Genomic DNA, 20982 nt, shown 5'->3' on the forward strand with positions numbered 1-20982 from the left:
ATTATTCTATTTTTAAAAATATCAAACTTTCACAGGTATGCTGCAATATTTAGTATGCTAAATATTTTTAGTGGCCATAAAGAATAATCATGGGGATTTTGCGGATTTGTTCTTTTTTTCCCCAAAAGGTCTTAAGTTCTTCTACTCCAAATTATCCATCCAGTGGGATTTTCAGGAGGTAATAATGTGTAAAATTCTCCTCGTTCAAGACTAAGACAAAAAATGAAGCTTTTAAAATTGCCAGTGTCACAGTTAGGATAAAATGGCCTGCCAATCACCAGAGCATAATTCAGCCCCATACTATAAAAGGACTACTCCTCAGTTCTTTCGGAAATAGGTAAGACATTAAATCATAAATAAAGAACAAGATCTAACAACAAGAAAGAGAAAATATAAAGCAAAGTAGCTAAGTGCATGTAAATAAGTACCAAATTTAACAGACACGAGTAAAACAAACCTCACAAGAGCCATCTTTCCCAGGACTGCTTTCATGCTTCTAATTCAGAGGAAATGAATGGGCTCATCTCATCCTTAAATATGGAATAAAAAGACAGTTGCGCTGGACTGCAGAAGAGGCAAGCCCAAATTCACAGAGGTTTTATTAAAAACAGGAAAAGGTCAGTCCTCTTCCCCCAAAGGAATGTCCAGGGCTTGTCAGAATTATTACTCCAAGATAGTTTCTTTATTAAATTCACTGTGCAGAAATAGAAAGACAAGGCTGGGGAGAACCAGAAAGACCCGGGAAGTCTTACTTTAGTCTAGCCACAAACTAAACTCAATGCAGGATACGAGCAATTAGCATCCTCTTCACCGAATCTACAAACCTTCTATGTTTTGAAACCCAGAGTAAACCCTTAACGAACTCAGAAATGGTATCATTAAATAATCCTTGCTCTTTCCCCCAAAATAAATTCGAAGGGATAGGCCAGGCACAGCCTCTGCGACAACCTCCCTGCTACCAAGGACGTGAAACAGCCCCCTACTTTCTAACCTACCTTTGCTTCTAGTTAAAACCAAGTGTTAGTTAATGAATTAGTTTGAGCGAATTTATAGATCGAGGGCAGCCCAGCCCTGCCTTGTTTAGCAAACATTTTTCAACATGGGCAGTCACGGGGAAATCTCAAACCCAAGTTAAGTGCCAACTTAAAATGGATTCCTGAGACACCCCTGGCGTGTGAATTAATTCTATTTGTATTAATATTGGGAATGTCACGCAGGATGCTGCAGCTGGTTTTGCGTGTCGCTCGGGCACTCTCTCCACAGCGTTTTTATCATTAAAATGACCATGGTTTGAAAGCTGTGGCCTACTCTGGGAGAGACTTTACAAGACTGAAAAGGATGAAGAGCTGAAAATTTCTCCCCTGGTCTCTGCCCATTAAACATCCTGGCTTCTCAACAGCAGGCTACGTTCTGGTGTCAACGAACAGGGCACCCTATTCAATTTCAGTGCAGTGAGGGGTTGGAGTGATCCTGTCTCTTTACATCTCATATCACACCACTTGCAGAAAAGTCAACAGATCAGCTGCTCCGAAATCATGCCCACCACTCAGGCCTGGGAACACACACACACAAAAAATACTCCTTGTAAGTAGGTAAAAAAAAAAAAAAAAAAAAAAAAAAAAAAAAAAAAAAAAAAAAAAACACCTGGCAGAGCAAATGGGTTCTCCAGAGCTACAGTCAAAGGGGAGTGTCAGAGATTAGAGACCTCTTTGGATACCTGCAAACCAGAGCTACTGTTTTTTGTGACAACAGGGACAAGGCCGGTTTGGATCGGCAAAAACGGGGTAGAGACAAATACCTCTTGTCAGTTTCTAGTTGCAAATATTTCCTAACATCAAACATTTTTAAGGCTTAGAAACGAAAACATCACCTGACTTGGGTTGTATTTTCTTTCCCTTCCAAGTTTCTGGTGGAGATGTCAATAGATTCGAAAGAACAATAAGGACAAGGCTCATGCCCCTTGATCAACCCTTACTTAACCAGTCAAAAAAGAACCAGTATGTACTGATGTGACCAGCTCTTTACTCCCTCAGCCGAGATCCGACAACAGCAGGATCCTTTTCTGGGAGAGTATCTGATGTGGGCTTTGGGGTTTTACATATCGTTACCCCTCCTTTCCTCCTCCTTCTTTAATGGGTTCTAGAAAAAGCACAGGAGATTGCAGTTTCAGCAGACAGGGAAAAGAGGGTTGATATGCTTTACATAGTTATTTTTATATTTAATCCAAGAGCAAGAGAGGCCTAAGCAACCCAGCTGACTCTAAAAAGCATTTTAGGAAGTTGGCAACCGAACAAGCCACCTCCTGCTATCTCCCACGGTGAAGTAACTGTATCCGGGGTATAGATATGTTCGTCAAAGATATCAATAGCACAGATAATTAAGTTAGTGCAGCGAACTATCCACATGCTTTGAAGTGTGGATACAGTTGGTGTGCTAACCTTTCCCTCACCTGATAGGCTAAGCCTACAATCTCCTCACACATGTTAACAATCTCGCGACCTTTGGTCCACCCTCATTATCACATTATTTAGGTTACCCAACCATGTGGGGCCTACCAGAAAAGGGCCTGCTTATAAACTGCGAGAGTGAGTTAACAGGCTCATCCTCCAGGATGAGAAGAACCTGCAAGCAGGGAGCCTAGAATTTTCTAGATTTAGCTGAACTGCTGCAGGAGGAAAAAGACCATCACGGAACGGGACAGGGTGCTGGCCAACCCTGTGCTCCTCAAATTCTGAAGTGCATGAGAGTCACATGAGGTGTTTCTAAAAATACGAGTTACTGGATCCCACTCTCTAGAGACTCTTATTCAGACCATTGGGCTAGAGGCATGGAATCTGCATTTTAATGAGTCCAGAGGTGATTCTAAGCCGGTAGTCCCTGGGCTACATTTTTTACAAAGCTAAGTACAGAGTCAATTCTCCTAAGACTCCAGTAGGACATCCAGTGGCATTACCCCAGAAACCAGCAAACCTTTTTTACCCATTAAATTTCGGGCTTTGCATATTTTACATCTTTTAATCTTGTGTGTCTATATATTTAAGATTTGTTTCATTTTACAGTCATGGAAACTGAGCAACATTAAGTAATTTGATCCAAGGTCACAAGTTAATAAGTGGCAAAGCCAGGCACAGAACCCAAATCTGCTGCTACCGAATGGAACCACGGACAGTCACAGGGAGAAGTCTCAAAGGAGCTACAGTCCCTCCTGGTGTGGATGTAATTCACCTGCATTTCAGGCCTTTCCTCCACAGAAGACAAGAGTGAGTGGGACCAGGAGCTCGAGAAGGGGCTAAAGCTCACCTGTGCAAAATATCAGAAGTCCCCCAAAGCAGGGGCATCCTTTCGGAGCATTTTATTGCGACTTGCTGAACAAAATAACCTACATGAACCGCATGCGGGAATCAGCCTTTAGACATAGAGAAGCCTGCTACAAATAAAAAATGAAGCAGAAAATAAAGAGTATGTGAATTGGGCCTCTTTCTAGACCACTCTGTACCCCAACTATGCCAGTCACTATACAGACCCCTCCCAACCGGAATATATCCTTACTGTATTGATTTTGGGTTTTTAAACGAGGAAGAAAAAGGGGCAAAATGGTGACAAGAGTAAGCCACAAAAAAAAAAAAAAAAAAAAAAAAGGACCTGAGTGCCATCTTTCCTCAGTGCCACTACCAGGCTTAGGGTTTCTACAGCCCCCTTGACGGAAAGGCCTTTTACAGTAAGAAAAAGGCAGATGTGTTTCAACTGCTACAGGAAGATAAATAGCCTAGGATATCCATTAGTGCCCCATAAATCCTGCTGCTCAGAATGCTGATATATTTCTAGTGATTTGTGATGTTTTCCTTTCCGGGTTTTGATGGCAACTGAGGTTTAATACAATAGACCAGTTCGCCAAAGGTAAGACGTGTCAGCTATGACAAACTTAACTCTCTGAACTCAAAGCCCTCGGTTGGTGTGAAAGCAGTAAACCCAGCTAACTTCCCAATTCCCATAAGAAACCCCCCCTGGGAATATGACCTTCATTGTGGCATTTCCAGGGAAAATTTCATTGTTCAGTGTGTTCTTGGAGACTCTCCCATGAGGCTTGCTTAGAGAAATTTTACCTATTTTTCTTTCAAACATGAGGTTTTAGTGGATTAAATCCACTCTGATGGTAAAATTAAAAAAAAAAAACTTATCTATTTTTGAGAGAGAGAGAGAGACAGCATGAGCAGGAGGGGCAGATGGAGAAGGAGAGGAAATCTCAAGCCAACTTCATGCTGAGTCCAAAGCTCGACATGGGGCTCCCATCCCAGGACCCTGAGACCATGACCTGAGACGAAATCAAGAGTCACACACCTAACTGATTGAGCCACCCAGGGGCCCCTTAAAGGGAGAGCTTCCTATCCCTTGAAAACTCTAGGAAAGAGACTCAGAGGACAACCCACTTAGAAGGTAAGGGCAGCAGGTGTAAGCAACCACTTGGTATTTCCAAGGCTGAGCTGTGGTGGATACTTCCCTTCTGTCATTTACACATCACCTGATGACCAGTTCAGTCAAGAAAAGCTAGTGGAGAGGGAAACCCAGACGAGCATGGGACCCAGTGCAAAACTGGCAAGCAGAGAGATATAAAACCATTTTTGCTTGCACCCTCTAGAAACAAATAAAAACCTGCTTTATGATGGCAATCCTAGTTTCCCAGAGAAGCATTTTTTGCAATAATAGCACCATAGAATAAAAGCGTGAGCAACCAGGGGCATTTAGAGAAGCAAAGCCTTCCTCTTTCCAAATATATTGTTGTCAGTGCTACCAGTACTCTGTTCCTTACACTTCCTGCCAGGAGCTCACCTTATTCCTACAGGCTCAAGTATTAAAGTGTCTGAGTCCTGAAGGGCACAGACAGGGTACCTCTTCAATAGAGGCCCTTTGAGGATTAACTGAATCACTGTATGGACAGATACTTTGGACAGCATCTGGTACATAGTAAGCTCTATAAAAGTCAGCTATCAATATTGTTGGAATTGTGATCATTATATGTAGCTAAATTAGCCACAACACATATATTACACTCCAAATAGTCTCTAAAGCAAGTATATGATGTGTTTGTACTTTCCACCTTTATCCTATATCCCAGGGGGAAACTTCTAATTAAAAAAAAAAAAAAAATCAGCCAGGGCCGCCTGGGTGGCTCAGTGGTTGAGCATCTGCCTTCGGCTCAGGTCGTGATCCCGCAGTCCTGGGATCGAGTCCCACACCGGGCTCCCTGCAGGGAGCCTGCTTCGCCCTCTGCCTGTGTCTCTGCCTCTCTCTGTGTGTGTCTCTCATGAATAAATAAGCAAAATTCTTTTTTAAAAATCAGCCATTTAAAAAAATCTGAAAATAGTTAAGGTACCCACCTTCTCCTTTACCTTTTAAACTTTGGAAGAATCTAGAAGGCGGCTTCTCAACACCGTCGACATTTTAGATTGGATAATTCTTTGTTGTATGGGGGGCTACCCTATGAATTTTATGTTCAGCAGCATCTTTGGTCTCTACTCATTAGATGCCAATAGCACCTGTTTCCCATCAAAAGATGTCCTCAAATATCCCTGGGAGTTGGGTGGGTAAAACTGTCCTTAGCTGAGAACCACTGGCCTAGCATTTTGAAACAGATGAGTGAACCACAGATACAAATGCTCTAAAATACGCCTCAAACATAAGATGGTGTGCCCCAGCCGAGGATTTCACTTTTGCCACAAATAACATTTTCCTAGCAGCGAAGTGCAACCCGAAGCCTGACAGGAACAGTGAGATGCTGAGCACTAACAAGCTATGGTGAGCAAGAGAGTCCAAACTTCTTCACATATGCAAACTCAACATTTAATTTTCTGCAAGATTACCCACAATAATTACAAAGTTTCTATAATACAGCCTCAAAAGCTTGGAACTATGAGATCCATAAGAATTGATCTTTTATCTTTTACCTTTGCTGTGTACTGTGTCTGCGTAACATAGCAAATGAACGTAGGCGATATTTTCCTCTAATTTCTAGGAGTATTAAAGTGAAACTTTACCAAAATTAAAATAATCATTAAATAGTCCAATGGAAAGAAATACAGAGTAAACCTCCAGCGTACAAACGACGTTGAGGTAGACCAAGACCCATTGTGCTTTTTAAGCAGGCGTCTTTTAACTCAACATATTTGTTGTCTATATGATGACTAATAGTTTGACATCTAAAAGTAATGTTGAAATATTAGCTGGTAGCTGCTTCTGGTTAATGATGGTTTGAGGGCAAAAAGCTGACATCTATATGACACCGGTGTGTTCACTGCCAGTCACATAGAGTACTTTTGAAGCATTAGCAATAGCTTGAATGGACTTCCTACCGGGAATCTATGGTCAAATGCTGACTAATGCCAGATCAACTTGAAGATTTTGAAGCCATTATCAAATACATAATTTCTCTGTCGTAGTCTTAGCCAAGCCAAGAAATTCACCTTACTATTCAGAACTGTATTAGGATCTTATTTAACCGATGTTAATAAAATAGAGCTCATAGGAGAAAGAGCACACATTAACTTCACCTTCTAATATCCAGGTGATTTTTAAGGTTCCATTCCAAAGGGGGAAAAAATGACACTCACATTTTAACTAAGTATCAGACCAACAGGATTTTATCCTCAGGGTATTAATTGCTTTAAGAAAGGAAAAGTTGCACCGTCTACCTTCATAATCACTTAGGTGTCCCTTCACTTTTGAGATGATGTTACGGACAAGGATTACTCTTCTACGATAGTAAAATGGTGGGACTATAGGTGAACAGGAGAACAAAGCTTGCATGTACAAGGTCATTTCTTTCTTACTTAGAGCTGCCTCAACTTCATCTTCTGAGAGGCCTAGAGTATATTTCCACTCTCTTGCCTGACCTAAGAAAGAGAGGAAAGCCTGAGGACTGGGTAGAGAGAGGTATTCTGATCCTACATAAGTCTCCAAGGGGGTACTTCCCCTTCCCCTCACTTTTCAGTGGAAGGCAAAATCAGAATCTTTGCACCATCATTAGCCAAAGATATCACACTCAACACAAAACAAGACATTGCGAGTATTTCTTCTAACATTCTCAGGGTGTTTTTCCCCTTTGTAACTTTCTTCACACTCATCTTTAGTCCTACCCTGCACTGGCTCTTTTACAAGACTGATATCTCTAAGGGGTAGAATCAATCCAGATGTGGATGTCAGAAGGCCCAATTTCTCTCTTGTCTTCTGCTCTGTTTCTAGCAAACTGTCACTCTGATCAAGCCACTTATTCTTGCTAAGTTAACTCAGCTGCCACAGAGGGAGATGATAATTTGTGACTTCATAAATTTTCACTACACAAATATCATGAATTATTAGAAGAAGTACTTAAATTGAGAGAAATAGTCGAAGGGAATCATTTTGCATGTGATTATAGTGACCACGGTAAGAAAAAATTATACATCAACAAGCACAATCATTCTCAGGCATCTTCACTCAAAACTGGACATATGGTTCCATGACCTTCTAAAGGAAAGCATAGAAAGCCAACACCTTTTCTCCTTTCAATCCCTCCTCTCCACCTCCATTGCTTTAATACTGAAAAGGGGTCATTGGGCAGGGTTTTTGTTTGTTTGTTTGTTTGTTTGTTTGTTTTGCTCCCAAGGATGCTAGGATCTTTGCTTCATGGCCTAACCTCAGGGTTTTTGCTTACACTGATTTAAGAAGGTAATCTGGCTTGGCATCAACCTTGGAAATTACAAGCATTTTCAATTCTCCTTTTTCCTTGAACTGTCATTGCTCAGACAACCATTTGGTACCTCCCTCTTTTCTTGGTCCCCTATACTTACCCAAACCCATATCCTCAAAACAAACATGCAGAGTGGGAAGTACCTCTCGGAAGGGAACTCCATCTGCTCTACAAACAGAGTGCCAGTCAGACATAATGTGGGAGCAGCAGGCTACTGTCTGGGGAAGACACCATAGCGTCTGGTGGACCCCAGGAGGCTAAAGCACAAGAAAGCACAGGATTCTCTCCAGCACACAGCCTGGAACCTAGGGGGTTGGAAATGTTGTAAACCATAGCCCTTACACCATTCCTCAAAGATCAGATGACGGTATTCCAGACTGGAAGGTGATAGCAAAAAGGGCCATCCTCTGAGTTCATTTTCCAGACAGGCCCTTATGATGTATACCAATATGACCCTCCTCTATCATGTGTCCGCAAGTTTAGAAGTTGATTATGTGATGACCATACCAATTAGAAGAGATCATCACAGGAAAGAGAAAAATCTTTTCTGGAGGCTCACAACCAGAGAATGGCATTGATATCTAGAAGTTGCTATGATCTTATGGAGATCATTGCCTCTCTGCATAACACAGTCTCTTCATCTGTAAAACTGGGAAGAAAATGTGATTGATTTAACTCTTAATATTTTCTTTTTGAAAATCAATTCAACAACAGAAGTAAAAACTACCTTGAAATACAAAGTATTAAATATTACCTAACACCTAGTCTCTTACATATAGATTAATCTAACTTATGCCTATAGTTGCAAAAGCACAACATGACTTTAAAAAATCTTCAGTGTTACTATCTGAAAAAGCAAAAGGATGGTTCTAACATGATTTGTCCCTATGTCAATGAACCCATAATTCTTTCTTTCCACATATCTATCTATATTTTTGTATAACTCTCAAGTCCCCAAAGGTAGCATGATGAAGTAGAAGAGTGCACTGGATTTAAAGGTACAATACCATAAGTTAAATTCCAAAACCATTATTTTCAGTTTCGTTGTCTTGGAAAAAAATGTCTAGTATCAGGATGATGATCCTGGACCATCCACCTCCAGGATCGCTTGAGTGTTAAATGAAAGGCATGTAATTAAGCCTCTGCCTCATTCTCTGTCTCTGTCTCTATCTCATCTTCCTCCTCCTTATTATCCATGATCCTTTCCCACCTCTGTCTCTCATCTTTTCCCGTCCATAAGACAGAATTAAGTTAAATTTCTAGATCTTCTGATTATTGAGTAAATTAAGTTACTTTTTGCGATGGTCATCTTCTCTGTCTCTGATTTGAGTCTCTGAGCATGCTAGAGTAAATCCATTTCATGATTTCTCTTTTATTCCAGAAAATACATCTTTCCCATTGCCTCTGCAAATTGTCTCCAACTTAATGAGCTAGTATGGGGAAGATACATAGGGAAGATTACACATCTGAGGCTTGGTTCTGTAGCTCACGAGCTGAGTAAGTTCTATCCCCTCTTGGAGATTCAATCTTCTCATTTGTTAGATGGGGGCAACACTATCTCATAAGAGTAACGAGGGAATTGGATCAATTAAGATGCCATATAAAACACATGGCATAATGCCTAGTTAAATGGTGAGTGCACAATAAAGAGCACCTTTTATTATGTTAAAACTAAAAAATCAGTTTTATGCATTAATGACACCATGGGTAACATTAATAATGGCAATTTGGGGAGAGAATCTTAGGATACTATCCATGAAAGAGCTTGGAGACAGAAACCTCTAAAAATTGCTAGCACTGAGCAATTACTATGTGCCAACAGTTTTCCTAGTACTGTATAGGGGTGAACCCATTTGATCCTCATAACAATCATATGAAGTGGGTACCATTATTGTTCCAATTGAAGGTAAGGGAATAAAGACTTATAAAAGTGGTTCACTCATTTCTTCAGATCATCACAGATAGTGAGTGGTTGATCCAAAATTCAAACCCAAGTCGTCTAGTTCCAGAGCTGTGATGGAAAGCATCTTTCAAAATCGCACTCCTCCAGGGAAGAACAGCATCTTCTAGACCAACTGGGATGTTGCCAGTAATTTGTCACCAAGAATAAAGTACTGAAGGCTGCCGATTATTTTCTTTTTAATTGAAATGAGTATAGTTGTGCTTATAATGGCACAGCTCTTGCCCACCAACGTACTGATTTCCTCCCTAGGGTAAGAAAGAAAGAACCGTAATCCAAGCCAAAGCCTTGGGAGCTGCTTATATCCTGGGCTCATCTGTGGTATGTGCACATCACCCACCAACATCAGCATATTTGTCCTGACCACCATCACCATTATTGTCACTATCATAATATCATTCCTTATGGATCACTCTATGCCAGGCATGTGGAAATGCTTCACATTCATTTTCAAAGAAAATATCGAAAACCACTGAGCTACCCCATTCCAGATGCATACATAAAACCTCTTTCTCGGGATCCCTGGGTGGCGCAGCGGTTTGGCACCTGCCTTTGGCCCAGGGCGTGATCCTGAAGACCCGGGATCAAATCCCACGTCGGGCTCCCGGTGCATGAAGCCTGCTTCTCCCTCTGCCTGTGTCTCTGCCTCTCTCTCTCTCTCTCTCTCTCTGTGTGACTATCATAAATAAATAAAAATTTAAAAAAAAAAACCTCTTTCTCATAATTTTACTATTCATGACTCCAACTGCTGACCTTGGAAAGGAAAGAGGACTGGCAATAACGTTTACTGATATCTGTCTTGTGTCAAGCATTGGACAGGGTGCTTTCCACGTATAATCTTACTGAATCCTCAACACAACCTAAAATAAGCATGATAGTTATTTTAATCTCAGTTTTACAATGAAAGAAACCACAGCTTGGAATGGTTAAGTGTCTTTCTCAAGGATCACAGGGTTTCTAAATTATGGGTTTAGCATTAGAACCAGATCTATCTTACTCTTTGGAGCAATCCCTTTAGGATAGTCTCGCCATTTCCTAAGCTAGATTTTTTTCCACTATCATATAGGTTCTCTCTTTTGTAGTCTATAAACTAGAAGGCAGGAGCCCTCAAAAGAGCACTAGCTTGGGAATCAGAAATCCCAAGTTCTAGTCTGTTTTTGCAACTCATAAGTTGTGTGACTTTGAGCAAGTGCTTTACTCATTAAAATAGTTTCCAGCTCTAACTTGTAGAGTCTATGATGTCCTAGAAATAGATAGTAGATGCCTATAGCCACTCATATGATATCAATTCTGATCACAGGATTTTTTTTTCCTGCCCTTGGTAGAGAAGATTATGGAGAGGGGATGCTGCATGAGTGAACTTGTTGACCAGACCATCAGACACTGGCGGTGAAGGAGGTTGGCTGGGAAGTGTGAGAAAGTCATCTACCTTGCAGCTGTCCCTGCCTGAACAGTACCATGAATAAACAAGAGTCCCTCTCTAGAGATCTCTGTTGGCACCTTGTCTTCATTCCTTTCGGGAAAAAAAAAATCATACCCTTGTGAAGAATGTATTGCCTTCTACATGCAACTGCCAAAAACCCAACTGTAGGCAAAATCCATCTGACAAAATCCCTTAACCGCTTTGATTCAGTTCTTAAAGGAGATTAGTTGTTGGAAGGTCACAGAGAAGCCATCCTACTGCACATGGCGGCTTGGGGTTTCAAAGCTTTCAGTACTGAGGGAATCTCCATGCTTGATGTCCCTTCTCTCCGTGCCGTTTAATCAATGAATCAACAAATAGTTACTGAGCAAGGCTTCCCTGGGGTCTGCAGGTCACCTCAGATGTGCCTCTCCTGTTCAATAGCAGGAGAAAGAAAAACAGATTTTTCTGACTCCTCTTAAACTTTCCATTTATAAAATCAGAGCTAGCATGAAAAGACCGTGGGTCTCCTGTTCCTCTTTTTTTCTTCCTTGAACCTTTATGGTTCACAAAGAAAAAGAAAATGCTATATACCTGAGATAATATATAAGAGCTGGAGGAAGGAAGGAAGGAAGGAAGGAAGGAAGGAAGGAAGGAAGGAAGGAAGGAAGGAAGGAAGGAAGGAAGGAAGGAAAAGAAGGCAGGAAAGAGGGAGGAGGGAGGTAGAGATAGAAGGAGGGAAGCGGGAAAAGAGGAAAGGAGGAAAGAGAGAATCAGGCCCTTAGACTGCAGGAAGGACACAGTGAATGTGTACACAATTCTCTCAAGAAATGTCTCTTTAGTAGCATCTAACATCCATGTTTACTAGCCTGTTAATTATTACTGCTCTTTAGTACATACAATGATCTATCACTAGTTTTAAGCTTTTAGGATTGATGTAATTATGAATCTCTCATACTTTTAGTGTCCTTCTGCTCTCAACTCCAGCAATAGGATCGCAGGCCAAATGTGCATGTTGTCTCAATACCCAAAACATGAGAAATTCTATCCTTTTAAAAAAAATGGTAATTTTCCTAAATAATCTGTAAATAATTGAAAAAATACACAGTAATAAGAGACTACTTTTGGCTTTCAGTAAATGTTATATAAACCACTACACTATACTACAAAGTGATGACAAGTTACTGCAGCGTACAATTACAGAAAAAGACCAACTGATGATGTGAATACTGTCTTTCTCTGGCTCAACACTAATAGCAGGATTCTATTTAGGCATAAGTTTCCTCAATTAAAAAAAAAAAAAGGAAGCTGGCATCAGTTTATTGGACACTTGCTATGTGCCAGACACAGCATGAAATACTTTCTATGCATTATGTCCTTTGACCCTTTCCTTCGCCCACAGATGTGCATTATTATCTTCCATCTACAGATGAGGAGGTGAAAGCTCAAAGACATGAAACTCTGCCCCAAATCCTAAGCATAGTGGGGCCCAAAGAAAAGGGTGCAACTCATGTCTGACTACAAAGATTTTGCTCCTAACCACCCTGTAGCTGACACTTTATTCCTATCCTTCAACTTGGAGAGTCAAGGCCAGGAAAAGTAAAAATAACATAGTTTTAATTTTAATTCACCCAAAACCCTACCTGGAGTTTCCACACCTGCTTTGAAATTGCTCCCTTCTCCCTCAACATGAATTACTAGAGTCTCTTCTTTCATTTATTTTTGATAAGCAGAGCTAGCATTAGAACGATAAACCATGAGGTCACAGCTAACCACGACATTCTGAAGAATTCTTCAGTCTAAGCAGGCAGTGAGGCACTCCAACATCTTAAGAAGCTTGATTTTTTTTCTAAAAAAAAGCTTAAATATAAATACTATGTTAACACTCACAGATTTAAAGAAACCCCTAGATCACTAGATAAAACTCTTTAGCGTATACAGAGGGGGCTGATGCTCTTACATCCTACTGAGATTCTAAATTACAAGCCAATGCTTTTTCACATGCTGATTGGGTCTGTCCAAGTGGAGGCAGTAAAGGAAAAATCAACACCTGAAATTCCATTACTCCGTATGACATCCATGCATGTACAATTATGCATCTCTTCAGAAGTATCTGTGTGTTAAAAGGAGGTAAAATATGAATACAGCTTTGTCTTTTGTTCTGAGATGATGCGATTATTTATACCATCTGCATGTGGCAGGAGGTGTGGCTCGAGAGACCAGTTCAGGTCTGTTTCACCTTGATACACAACACACCTAGAGACAGTCCTTGGCCTAAAGTGCCCATGGGTGCCCGTGGGTCACCCACACAGTGACTGAGCCCCTCATTCCTGCACACCAGGTACCTGCTAGGTCCACCCTCTAAATCTGGCTTCTAAAGGCTCCCTTCCTCCCCCAAGTTTTACGGCTCGTGCTTTTTCTTTCATTTCCTTTTTAACAAGCATAGCTGGTATCAGTACACCAAACCAACCATGAGGTTAACACTTCACACAGGTACAAGTTGTTAATATTTCTTGGTTGGAGGCAAATTTACGAACATAATAATTTTCACACGCGGAAACCATCCCTACCAGAGAAATGCAAATGGGATTGTAAAACTTGGTCCTTGCAGAACTCGGCCAAGGTGTGCCCGGGTGAGACCCTGAAGTGAGGCACAGCACCGCTCCCAGTATCTGCGTGTGCTCATTACCATACTGCAGAAGTTGCTTCTAGAGCCAATAACAGTTTTCAGAGAGATCGGGTTTACAAAATAATCCAGGGACTTCAGGAAGGGAGAGAAAAGACGCTTGTATCACCAGAAAAGCTAAGGAACGAAATGACTTATTCCTTCTTGTGTGCAGGAAGCTTGAGGACTTCTAGCACACAATTAGCATGACCTTCCATGAAGGAAGCCCTGGAATGCACCGATTTCCTTTTTGTTTCTAAAATAAAGGTACTTACCAGTGAAAATCCATAAGTCACCACACTGTGCACGGGATTACACTGGCCGCCCTTCTCCATGGAAGCAGAGAGTGGGACCTGCCAAGTTTGTGAAGACATCTACTTGGGTTGACTGGGAAGAGGTGTGTGGGGGTGGGGGGCGGTGGGGAGAAAAGAAAGACTTTCCCTTTAAAACTGAACAGAAGCAGATACATCAGATGACCTTTTACCGTAATTTCTATTAAAATCATTTCATGTCTGGTTGCCTCTGCTCTCCTGGCTCATTTGTATTGTTTACAACAAGTCATTGCACTGGCAGTTAGTGGTGACTGAATCCATGGTTACCCGTTTTTACATTCACTAGTTAAATGGCATGCAGCTCTGCTGTGGGTTTCAGGGAGCAAGCTCTTAAGAAACCACAATCCAGCTATCAATCAGACTAATCTGAGAGAAATTAATCTTATAAACATAAGTATGGGTGCATATTAAAAATTGATAGGAAGGGGGCACGGGGCTTTTATTGGTTGGAGTTACAAAAGTGGACAAGCTGAGATCTGACTTAGAGTCTCAGAGTATTCGGTCTGTGGTCTACATCTTGCCAGCCATTCATGTCGTGCATCTAAAAAAAAAAATCCTTCAAGGGTAATACGACCACCCTTTAAAACAAATCCGGCACCCCTCAAAAATTGCGTGCGCCTTCATTTTTTGCGAATGTTCTCAGGAGCTAAAGAGTGCCTAAATACAGATTTAACCAGACTGCAATCCCAGCAAAGTAACTTAAACAGATACGTACAAGACAGTAAAACACCAAGCAGACAGCACTGGGTAGGATTCAATTAAGACAAAACCTCAGTGGATTGCTCTTTACGAGTAAATTAAAACTGCAAACTAATATGTTTTATTGAGAGCAAGAACGGTACAAATTCACTCTATTGTCTGTGAATTTATGTGGTTAATTCTTTCAAAACAGTCCCCAAAGCAAACTTGTTTCTCAAGATGGACATGACCGACAATAATAATTGCTAATAAAAATTTAGAAGTTCTATAGTTTAATGCCCACAATAATTGTCCCACAAGTCACATCTAAATGCTAAATGAGAACAGCAAATAGTTAAAGCTAACATATTACAACCCCATCTACTGCAAAGTCACTGTATCAGAAGCTAGAATTGATTTGTTTCCTCAGAACGAATTGAAAATGAATGTAACATAACGTCGGAAAAATCCCTCCTGCACTGCTAATCGGATATTGTATAATGGTTGATTGCAGCTTTGCCCTGTGCTATTGCTGCCTAAATCATACATACTTACACGTTCTGGGTTCTTCCAAGAGTTTGGTGCAGTTTCAAGGACAAATGTCTTAAGGAAGCCTCTCTACTGTGCAGCAGGGAGCCTAGCTCGGATCTGATGACAAGAGCACAGTGCTAAATCTGACAACAGAGAAGGAAACTTCCTGCGTGAAGAAGAGATCTTGGAAAGTCTCAGGGTTAAAAAGGCTGCTTTAACTGTGCTGGTTGATCTGCTCCCTGGTTGTGTATACACAGTAGCAGCTGATCTGTGTTTGCAGCCCTGCAGAAAGGAACCTTTACTGAAAACCAATGGCATCACATTTCAGCAGAGCTGGTGCCAAGTGCTGGAGAGCAGAGCAACCTTTGACAACTTCACACAATTCAACCCAGCGCTCTTACCCCGGGTCAGGGAGGGCTGTGGGAAGTGTCCCCCCAACTGGGTTTCATCTCGGGGATGTTAGCGCAGTTCCTGGGAAACCAAACACCCTTACCCACTGGACTCTGGCAACAGGGTAAGGTATTCTCTGGACTTATCTTAAATATAGTCCCTGTCTCTGCTCGCCCTACCTACCGTGTACTGTATTGTCGCGGAATCTTTTTGAATGCCTCCCAATTTAAAAACATTTTTTTTTCCCTTCTGTCTCTTACATAAACCTTCAAATCCACCGTGTGTTACTAATCTTGAGTAGTTAACACTCTTCTGATGTTCCTCACAAATAAACTGAGGGGGGAAAAAAAATACAGGAGAGGGTGGTGTGGTTAACTCATTCTGTATTCTGCTCCCCAAGCCAGAGTCTGGAGGTTTAAAATGACTGTTTCTTTGGAGGCCATTTTATTATTGTTCATGACAAACTGGGAAGGACTGCAAAACTTCAGTCAGTAGAAGCCACTAGTATCATGAGGCCGTAAGGATACTGAGAGGAAGGAAGCCACCAAGAACAGAGGAAATGCCTTTCGGCAGTGGGATTACCTACTTCACCACCCTTCATGTGGAACAGAATGGAAATGCTAGACTTTGCTAACTCTGAGAGGGAAAGTAAGAGAGGGTAAGAGAAAGAGTGAGAATGAGAGAGAGAGACAGAGAGACAGAGAGAGACTCACCACTGGTCACTGTAACAAACTTAATCCAAGTCTCCAAGTCATTGGTTAACCACTTTGTTACCTGTGTTCCTGGCTGCCCTTCTTCCCCCTTCTGTCCCCATGACAAGTCTAGGTTTTGGTATATTACACGATATTTTCTCACTATTGTGCATTTTACATCAAAGGGCAGAAATCAGAATTGACAGTTTAACAAAAGGCCATGTCCCATGTGTCAGACAGCACGGGAAGGTGTTCTCCTACTTCTCTGAAAGCCAGCCCAGGAGCTGCCTGGGCAGCTGGTGGATTATCCAAGGCCTTTGCTTTTCTTCTGGGCCAAGCTATTGTTCCTTAGATTCGAGAGCCCACGTAATGTAATGAAAAGAACCTAGGCCTGGGCGCCAGGTAGACTTAGCTTCTCATCCTGACCCTACTACTTCCTACTTGCATGAGGTTAGGAGGTGCTTAAAATCTCCTGAATGTATTTCCTCATCTATGAAATGGTGACAATGCGTCTACTGCACAAGATTACTGTGAAGATGTGGGGGCACCTGGGTGGCTCAGTGGTTGAGCGTCTGCCATTGGCTCAAGTCGTGACCCCAGGGTCCTGGGATTGAGTCCCATGTTGGGCTCCCCAGAGGGAGCCTGCTTCTCCCTCTGATTCTCTGTCTCTTTCACATACAAATAAATAAAATCTTTTTTTTTTTTTAAAGATTACTGTGAAGATGTAAAAGATAACGTACGTCAAGGGCCTGGCATGCAAGCATTTACAAATGTTTCCTGAGCCTTGTCTGGGCGACAGGCATAGTGCCAGACACTGGGGGGTACAAAGTCAACAGACATATCCCCTACTCTCACATGCAGCCTACCAGGGCTCGCTCTCTCTCTTCCATCCTTCCCGTAGTCTCTATGATAAAGCATAAGAACCCTTTCAGATACTTCTCTCCTTTGATCCTCATAACAGGCTTGTGAGACGGATGAAACTATACCCAATTTACAAATGGGAAAACCACAGCTTAAAGAGACCAGGGCCACATAGCTAGTAAATGACAGCCTGAATAGCAACCCAAGCTCCAATTCTGTTGCACGCTTTTCATAGTGTATGTATACGAATTTGCCACGCAGAATTAATTTTTTGCATAATTCTACATTATACAGCTATCCTTATTATACTATCTCGTGTATATATATATATTGTACTTCCCTAAAGATCTACTTAGAGTAGGGTGACTATATCTTAAAATGACTTTGTATTCTCTGACGGATCTAGCCTGATACGTAAGCATACTAGGGCACTTAAAATTTTCCTGTATTTGGGCCCCTGGGTGGCTCAGTGGTTGAGTGTCTGCCTTTGGCTCAGGTCATGATCCCAGGGACCTGAGATCGAGTCCCACATCAGACTCCCCACAGGGAGCCTGCTTCTCCCTCTGCCTATGTCTCTGCCTCTCTCTCTGTGTCTCTCATGAATAAATAAATAAAATCTTTAAAAAAAATTTTTAATAAAAAAATTTAAAAATAAAAATTTCCTATATTTAAAAGAAACTCAAGCTGAGTCCATTTTACAATTTATAGTCAATGTCACAGAAAAACAGAACTCCCCAACAAATAAGGATTTAGAAGCAATCGGTGGCCTTCTGCTCATGTGCTCTGTGTCTTCAATTCTTTCCAAATGATTATATATGTGTCAAAGTTTTTAACACTGACTCATGATTAAAACTCTCAAAGATTGTTTTCTTTGTTTCTTCTTCAGCGTATATGCTAGACATAGAAGGCCTAATGAATTTTGATGAGAGCAATTAAATATTTACTCTTAAATTCAACTTGATCCCAAGACATCTTGATTTCTAGGTTCACTTCAGTTTCTAGGTTAACAGATCACAATGTGTAAAATTCCGTTGATCATTATCTGGTGAATCAGAGCAGAGCATCAGGCCAGTCTCAGAATCGCAGCGGATTTTTGGATCTGCTTGTTTTTGTTTTCGCTTTTTTTTTGTATAGTGTCTATATATACAATCCAAATTTATTGAATCATTATTGATCTGATTCATTTGGGGCTTTAAAATGTAGACCACTTCTGATGGAGGAAGTGGCTAGACATTTATCAGTGATTCATACAGAAAAATAAAAATATTCTTGAAAGAGATCTGTATAGTATCTAGAGCTTGGAGTTCAACTGATGTATTACATTAATTAGTTCTGTTGCATCCTGGAAATATTTTTTTAAATGGAATTTGTATCATTATTTATAAGCACTTACTGCCAAACAATGATTCCTTCAGCCTTAACAAAAATCCAGGAAATATAGATTAATATCAATGTCATGGCAAAAATGCAAATGACAGGCAGTGGTTGAGACAAGGAAAACCATTTCTGAATACTCTCTTTTTCTTTCCAAAATCATTCGTTATTTTTAGATAAGCTGTGGCCATCTGTAAGGGAAAGTACACGTGCTCCTTAGGTAACTGGCACTGTAGAAGTTAGGATTATCAGGCTTCTTACATTCAACTGGCCAGCTGCATACTATTTCCTGCTTCCTCCCTAAATCAAGTAATATGTAAAGTACCTACCACAGTTCTTGGACTACATTGTGCAAGAAATATGTCTACCAAAGACCACTCTGGAGCCAAACAAACCGACCCACGACTCTGTCAAACCTGGGTTGACCCAATGACTTTTCCTCACCGCATAAAACTATATAGTTTTCAAGTGCTTTTCTACTCATGAGTCTCCCTCAACTCTTACAACCAACTTGGAAGTAGATGCTTCTATTATTTACCTTGTCACAGATAGGAAAAAAATTCCCAAAATTTAATAAAGTCACAAGATCATACAGGCAATAAGTGACCCAGCAAAAATATTAAAACGGATGCTCTATGTCTAATTTGTAAGCTTTTCCACATAGCTAACATCCTATAACATACTCTCCCTTCGGGAAGAATGTGTACATATTAGTTTCCCCTTTTTCTTTTTGGTGTCTCATCCAACCATCAATTAGATGCAGACCAGACTGTCTTACACGCACACACAGCGCCTCTCTCCTCTATCTTCATATGCCTTCCATCTTCGAGTCTCTCACTTCTAGGCCAATTACTTCAGAGAATAATTTTCTCTCCATTTTTCTTCACTCTCCTGCTTTTCAGTGCATTTGGGTGTCAAAAAACAAATCTTATCACAGGTGATAAACTTAGAAGTAGTGCTAATGTTACACTATTCCAAGGGAAAGAGAAGCCATATACTTTGCAACCAGCCTCTAAAAATCCTGAAAGTTTCTAAAAATCCCTTTCACACGCTCTGCAATAGTTTCCATCTATCTTTTTAACTTCCAGTTATATGTGCATTTCTCTTAAACATCAACCCTCCAGAGTCTAGATAAATGATAAACTATCATTCAGTTTTATTGCCTTTATGTTATGTTTATCACTTGTATCATAATAGAACTCTTTTTCATATTTTTTCATCACTGATACACAATATTTCACTCCAATAAGTTAGCATAGGCTTTTACAGTCTAGCCTAGGAAAGTAGTCAGCATTTAAGATTGTTTTATGTAGGGGAAAAAAGTGTGTTTTGAATAGCTAATAATTGATCTCCAAATGAAAAGTTTTCACGTAAACCCCTGAGTGTCTAAATTTCATGAGGCTTTTCACCACGAACCTGAGCACATTTCTTACTCTACTTACTAATATTTCTGGTCATAGCAAAGGCCAGACTTCAGTAAATAATTAGTTTATGGAATGGAAATAAACAGGAGTATAATTAATAGGTTGATTCATTACTAATCAATCACTAACGCAGAATCACAGATTTGCAGTAAGTTGGAGACATCAAGTCAAACCCCTTCACTTAGAAATGAGGAAACAAAGGTTCACTGGTCTCGGATAAAGAAGATAACCGGATCAAACTATAAACCATGCTTATGACCATTTCAACTGATCCTTAGCTGAAGATCGATGTTCAGTCATAGACACATTAGCTAAAAAGAGCAAATTTCCAACTCTGAAGGTGATTGATCCAAAGGATCATCAGGTATTATGTCCCATTTCTGCAACCTTTGGAAAATAAATGTTCATACTAAATAGAAAATGAATTTCTAATAACTGAATTAAACTGTTCATCTAAATAGCCAACTTCGGATCTCTCTCCACACATAATAACTTGGAAAAATATATAGCCTGTGTTTACTATAGCACGATAGCCACAGTCTCTAAGAAGAGCTATAACTCGCTAACAATTTTCCTGATTTATGTTTGAAAACATACAGGGCATGAAATGATTTCTGCAACCTTATATTTTCCTCAAGAACACTGGTAGACAGAAGATATATTCCAAAAATCATGTTGGGTTGCTTGTTAAAGCTCCTTTTTAAATAGAAATGTGGGATAAGCAATTATGCAAGCACCACCAAAAAAAAAAAAAAAGTCATTAGGTTTTTTTCCCAATTAAGAGAGGAAAGAAGAGAAAAGGAAGGGAGAGGAGGAGGGATGGAAGGGAGGCATGGATGTAGGGAAGGATGGAAGTAGGGGAAAAAACTCTGATTAAAAAAATGTATTTTCTTATAATGTTTATATTGTAAAAACTGATTGCCTTCTTGAGTAAGAAAGTGCAATAAATA

General features: G+C 40.5%; 1 protein-coding gene across 18 annotated transcripts in view; it reads right to left on the minus strand.

Annotated features, from left to right (window-relative positions):
* The window catches only part of ESRRG (estrogen related receptor gamma), a 618648-nt gene that overhangs the window by 546254 nt on the left and 51412 nt on the right, over positions 1–20982 (minus strand). For 3 of the 18 annotated variants that reach the window (XM_035711234.2, XM_035711228.2, XM_035711224.2), the window contains exon 1: positions 15316–15557. The exons of 14 other annotated variants lie outside the window; for them this stretch is intronic. The gene's annotated coding sequence lies outside the window, so the exon portion shown is untranslated. Of the gene's footprint in view, positions 1–14025; positions 14155–15315; positions 15558–20982 lie in introns of those variants that run through there. One more of the 18 variants, XM_035711226.2, reaches the window with a different exon arrangement.

This window comes from Canis lupus, chromosome 38, assembly GCF_003254725.2.
Source record: "Canis lupus dingo isolate Sandy chromosome 38, ASM325472v2, whole genome shotgun sequence".
In the NCBI taxonomy this organism is placed as follows: Eukaryota; Metazoa; Chordata; class Mammalia; order Carnivora; family Canidae; genus Canis; species Canis lupus.